At 48.2% G+C, this 6,000-nt stretch overlaps 1 protein-coding gene across 1 annotated transcript in view; it reads right to left on the reverse strand.

Moving 5' to 3' along the window:
• The window catches only part of NPHS1 (NPHS1 adhesion molecule, nephrin), a 53,023-nt gene extending 50,633 nt beyond the window's left edge, over positions 1-2,390 (reverse strand). Inside the window, exon 1 of the mRNA XM_073601602.1 lies at positions 1,437-2,390. The gene's annotated coding sequence lies outside the window, so the exon portion shown is untranslated. The remainder of the gene's footprint in view (positions 1-1,436) is intronic.
• Positions 2,391-6,000: the final 3,610 nt, after the last annotated feature.

Raw genomic sequence — 6,000 nt, forward strand, 5'->3', positions numbered from 1 at the left:
ACCAAGGTTTGCCATCACTGGCCTAGAGCTATACTTGGTAGAATTCAAACCAAAGACCTAGAGGTATTCTTGTAAGGATTCAAACCAAAGACCTTGAGCTACAAGTCAAGAGGCTAAATTACTTAATTTTCTTGATGCCCCTATGAAAATGAACATGAAACTTGAGAAGATTATAGATTTTTGCTTTGCTTATTAGGGAAAGGTGGCCCAGTGGACCACTTCTCTTATCTTTCCTCCTTTCCAGGGCTGCAGCCTCTTTGGCATTTGATAGAATGCTGACTTCTGTACAGATGTAGGAGGTCGGAGGAAGAAACCAGCGTGCAAGGGAGACACAGACGTCCACCCCTCCTTGAAGTCTCAAATGCCAAGGAAACATTTCTGAGGTTGCAGTCCTGGAATGAAGGCAAGGTAGGAGAACCACCAGAGAGGTGAGTGTATGTTGCCTTCTATGGTAATGATTTTAAAGGTATAGAGACCTGAAAGGGGCACTTTAAGAGTCTTACTTATCACCAAGGCAATCATACTGGACAGTGGAATGGCAGTTCAAGGAAAGGCTCAGGTCAAGGAAAGGCAGGCCTCGAGTGAAACTAAAGAGAGGGGCACAAGAGGTTTTCAGGGCCATAAATAATAGTGGACATCTTGTGGTGTCTACTCTAAGGTAAGACTATTCATTATAAAAGTTTAACCATACAGGTTATGATGGGAATGGACTAAAGGAATCAAAAAGTCGTCCAACCGGTTCAGTTGGAGGGCTTTTTTATCCCTTTAGTACCTTCTCACCCTAACTTGCATGGTTCTACTGTCTTGTTGGGTCCCAAGTCCTACTCCATAGAAGCAATGGTCTCCATACACTATGTTAATGATGGCCAACAAGCCTTAAACAGCTGTATGCAGTTTGGACTATGTGGAAGTTTTAAATGTGCATCTGGCCAATAAGACATTTGTTCCGCCCACTGTCCTGGAATGGAATAATTATTTTATTTCTGGGATATGGGATGGAATGAGACTTTAGAATACCTTCTTTTTAAAGAAGGCTTTACTGTGCTACACACTGCTATTATAAAAGTGTCAAAAAAAAAGACGTCACTTAGCTCTGATGCCAGTTATATAGAGGATGACTTTATAACAAATTCACCATCAAGTAGTTATAAAAAAAAAAGATAGAATATCTAAAGGTAACCTACCCCTAACAATTTGAGTAGGTAGGAAGCCTCATTTTATGATGCAATGGGTCTTGTTTAAGAATCCATCTGATAGAAAAATCTCCAGAAGGCCTACACGTCTAATCTCCTGCTACTGTCTATGGCAGCCTCATACCATGGCAGGATGGGCGGTCATGCATAGAAAGGAGTGGGGGGGGGGCAGAGAAAGTGAAACAATTAGGTGATATAAATATTATTAGGGTGCATCAATGAAAGGCAAATAGAATGACTTACCTGGTCTGTGCGGGAGATATTCTGAGATCTTCTCACTATCTGGAATCAGTGGGAAGATTCTACGTCATCACAGTCATACTTCACAGTCTTCATCCGAAAGAGTCCTGAGAGTGCTGAGACCCCCTCCCTGTGTCTGTGACTCCTTCTATCACTGCTCTCACCTCTTCCCTTCTATCCCTCTTCTCACACGCTCTGTCTCTTCTTTCTGTCTCTCTCACTTCTCCCACTTATATTCTTTCTCCACTCTTTACTAACTCTCCCCTTCCATATAGATTTTTCACACTCTATCTTGAGCTCTCTGTCTCTGCCTCTCTCTGCCCCCTTATCGCTTTCTCTTTTCCTCCCTCTATTTCTTCCTTCTTTTTTCTCTTTCCTTTTTTTCTTCTCTCTCTGCTCTGTTCCCTGTCCTCTGCCCCTCTCTTTCTCCTTTTCTCCCTTCCTTTCTCTCTCTTTTCTTCTTTCTCTTCTATCTCTTGCCCTCTCCCTTTCCTTTCTTCTCTCTCTCCCCTCTGTTCCCTCTTCCCTAACCTCTCTCTTTCTTAGTTCTTCCTTTCTTTCCTTCTTCTTTCTTTTTCTTTCTTTTTTCTTCCTCTTTCTTTCTTCCTTTTGTCCTTTCTTACTTTTCTTTTTTTTTCTTTTTTCTTTCTTTCTTTCTCTTCTCTCTGTCTTCTCTGTCTCTCCCCTCCTCTGTACTTCTCTCTCGCTCTTCTTCCTACCTTCCTTCCTTCCTTCCTTCCTTCCTTTCTTTTCTTTCTTTCTTTCTTTCTTTCTTTCTTTCTTTCTTTCTTTCTCCTTCTCTCACTCTATATCCCCTCCTCTTTACTTCTCTCTCTTTCTCTCTTCACTCCTCTAGCTCTCTCTCTCTCTCTCTCTCTCTCTCTCTCTCTCTCTCTCTCTCCACTCCTCTCTCTCTCCTCCTCTCTATCTCTCTCCACTCCTCTCTCTCTCTCTCTCTCTCTCCTCTCTCTCTCTCTCTCTCTCTCTCTCTCTCTCTCTCTCTCTCTCTCCTCCTCTTTACTTCTTTCACTCTCTCTCTCTCTGTCTTTCTTTCTCCTCCCTTCTCCTTCCCTCTCTTTCTCTCTTCACTCCTCTAGCTCTCTCTCTCTCTCTCTCTCTCCTCTCTCTCTCTCTCTCTCTCTCCACTCCTCTCTCTCTCCTCCTCTCTCTCTCCACTCCTCTCTCTCTCTCCTTCTCTCTCTCTCTCTCCACTCCTCTCTATCTCTCCCACTCCTCTCTCTCTCTCTCTCTCTATCTCTCCACTCCTCTCTCTCTCTCTCTCTCTCTCTCTCTCCACTCCTCTCTCTCTCTCTCTCCTCCTCTTTACTTCTTTCACTCTCTCTCTCTGTGTCTTTCTTTCTCTCTCCCTTCTCCTTCCCTCTCTTTCTCCTTCTCTCTCTTCCTCTGTCCCTCTTTCACTATCTCTCTTCTCTCCCAGCGGTCTCTCCTCCCCGTCTCTCTCAGTAATAGTGGGAGTCGGTATATTCAGCATTTCTTAGACTGACACATCATTATTATCCTAATTTCCTGGGACACTCAGCGCTCCCCCCACACATGACACAGCCCAGCCGCACAACAGTCCAATAGGTGGCCCATCACTGCCCAGATGTTGGCGATGAGCCGTCCACAGCCCACACACTGTTCTCAACACCTAGAATGAAATTAAAACAAATGTATTTCCCATCATTTTAAGGCCTTTGTTCTTGTTTTTTTTTTATTTTTGCAAGGAATGTATCATGTAAGAATAATAAAATATTAGGAAACCGGCTGCCCTCCAAAATTCTTGTTGTTCTAAGCCAGGCGTCTCCATTTTTTTAGTATGCGGGAATATTGTAAATATTACATCAGAGTCCCCAACCTTATATCCGGGTCCCTGTCAGAGTTCCCCTTACATCAGGGTCCCCTATCAAGGCCCTCATCAGAGTCCCTCCTTATATCAGGGTTCCCATCTGAGTACATAAGGGCCCCCATCAGAGTTCCCCATCTTATATCTGGGTCACCATCAGAGTTCACCTTACATTAGGGACTCTATCAAGGTCCTCATCAGAGTTCTTTTTTACATCAGGGTCCCCATCAAAGTTCCTCCTTACATAAAGGTCCCCGTCAGAGCCTCCCACCTTATAGCTGGCCCCCGTCAGAGTTCCCCTTACATCAGGGTCCCTATCAAGCTCCTCATCAGACTCACCCTTATATCAGGGTCCCCGTCAGAGTACCTCCTTACATAAAGGTCCCCATCAGAGCCCCAAACCTTATATCCCAGTTCCCCTTACATCAGGGCCCCATTCAAGGTCCTCAGAAGAGTCCCACCTTTTTTCAGGTTACCCATCAGAGCCCCATCTTATATACGGGTCCCTGTCAGAGTTCCCCTTACACCAGGGTCCTTATAAAGGTCCTCATAAGAGTCCCCCCTTATATCAGGGTACCCACCAGAGCCCCCCACCTTATACATGGGTCCCCGTTAGCGTTCCCTTTACATCAGGGTGCCCAAGAGAGTCCCACCTTTTATAAGGGTCCCCATCAGAGCCCCTACCTTAAATATGGGTACTTATCAGAGTCCCCCTTGTTCCCCTTAGATCAAGGTCCCCATCAGAGTTCCTCCTTACATGAGGGCCCCCATCAGAGTCACCCACCTTATATTTAAGTCCCGGTCAGAGTTTCCCTTTCATCAGGGTCCCCATCAGATTCCCCCTTACATTGGAGTTTCCAATTACATCAAGGTCCCCATCAGTGACCCCCCTCCCTTACATCAAGGTCCCTATAGGAGGCAGGTCATCTTCAATGGAAGCCTTACAACTAGTCATTGGGCTGATAGTTCTCCTTTGACAGGGAGAGAATACAGCTAAATAACAGCACACACATCTATTCCTGAGATGTAAAACTGCATTATAACAACCTTAATACGAAGATTTAGATTCTTACAAATGTTAATCCCTGACTGGTTATCTTTAAAACTAATCCAAACTCAGGAAAAAAAAATGTTAACATAATGCAGCTTTCCAATTCTTTGATATGATGGCGGCATTAGTCTAGCTGTTTCCTTTATTTTCACTTCCTGTCCTGTGGTGGCAACACTCTCTGTACTGTCTCTATAGAGGAGCAGTGTTGTCACCCTAGGCTGCTCACTCCTAATATGCAATGGTGTATTTTGGTTTTGTGCTGCCCTAGGCAAGACTAAAATTAGGGCCCCCCCCCCCCCCCCACAAATTTGTTCTATCCCTTCCTTCTTATGTGGGGTCTCTGGTGGCTTTGTGGGTCTATGGCGGCTATACGGGGTCTCTGGCGAGAGAGAGAGAGAGGTGGGGTGAGAGAGAAAGAGGGAGAGAGAGGGGGGGTGAGAGAGAAAGGGGGGGGAGAGAGAGGGGGTGAGAGGTAGGTCTCTGGAGAGAGGGGGGAGAGAGGAGAGAGAGAGGAGAGTGAGGGAGGTAGGGGGAAAGGGGGGGAGAGAGAGGGGAGAAGAGGGGGGAGAGAGAGCGAAAAGGGAGGGTGAAAGCGGTGGGGTGAAAGAGAGGGGGAGGGGGTGAGAGAGAGGGAGGGAAAAAGAGGTGGGGTGAGAGAGAGAGAGAGAGGAGGGGTGAGAGGAGAGAGAGAGAGAGAGAGAGGGAGGGAGGGGGTGAGAGAGAGAGAGAGAGAGAGAGAGGGGAGGGAGGGGTGAGAGAGAGGGGGAGGGTGAGAGAGAGGGAGGGAAAAAGAGTCGGGGTGAGAGAGAGAGAGAGAGAGAGGGAGGGGTGAGAGAGAGAGAGAGAGAGAGAGAGAGGGAGGGGTGAGAGAGAGGGGGAGGGGTGAGAGAGAGGTAGGGGAAAAGAGGTGGGGTGAGAGAGGGGAGGGGGTGAGAGAGAAAGGAGGGGAAAAGAGGTGGTGTGAGAGAGAGAGAGAGAGAGAGAGAGAGAGCGAGAGAGGGTGAGAGAGAGGGGGGTGAGGGGAGGAGGAGAGAGAGGGGGAGGGGGTGAGAGAGAGCGAGAGAGGGAGGGGAAAGAGGTGGGGTGAGAGAGAGAGAGGGGTGATAGAGAGGGGGGGCGAGGGGAGGGTGAGAGAGAGAGAGGGGGGGTGAGAGAGAGGGGGGTGAGGGAGGGGGAGAGAGAGAGCGAGAGAGAGAGGGAGGAGAAAAGAGGTGGGGTGAGAAAGAGAGGGAGGGAGGGGTGAGCGAGAGAGAGAGAGGGGGAGGGGTGAGCGAGAGAGAGAGAGGGGGGGGAGGGGTGAGAGAGAGGGAGGGGAAAAGAGGTGGGGTGAGAGAGAGAGAGGGGGAGGGGTGAGCGAGAGAGAGAGAGGGGGGAGGGGTGAGAGAGAGGGAGGGGAAAAGAGGTGGGGTGAGAGAGAGAGAGAGGGGTGAGAGAGAAAGGAGGGGAAAAGAGGTGGTGTGGGAGAGAGAGAGAGAGAGAGAGAGAGAGGGGGGGTGAGGGGAGGGGGTGAGAGAGGGGGGCTCCCTATCCCCCCATACTACACAGGAGACTCCTATCCCCCCCAAATAAAACTACACTACGACTCTCACTACGACACACCTCCGGCTGTGTGTAGAGAGGCTGCTAAGGCATTATCACATCCTGGGACTCCGACTTGCTTTGCCAATTGA

Source organism: Aquarana catesbeiana, linkage group LG10 (assembly GCF_042186555.1).
Source record: "Aquarana catesbeiana isolate 2022-GZ linkage group LG10, ASM4218655v1, whole genome shotgun sequence".
Lineage (NCBI taxonomy): Eukaryota > Metazoa > Chordata > Amphibia > Anura > Ranidae > Aquarana > Aquarana catesbeiana.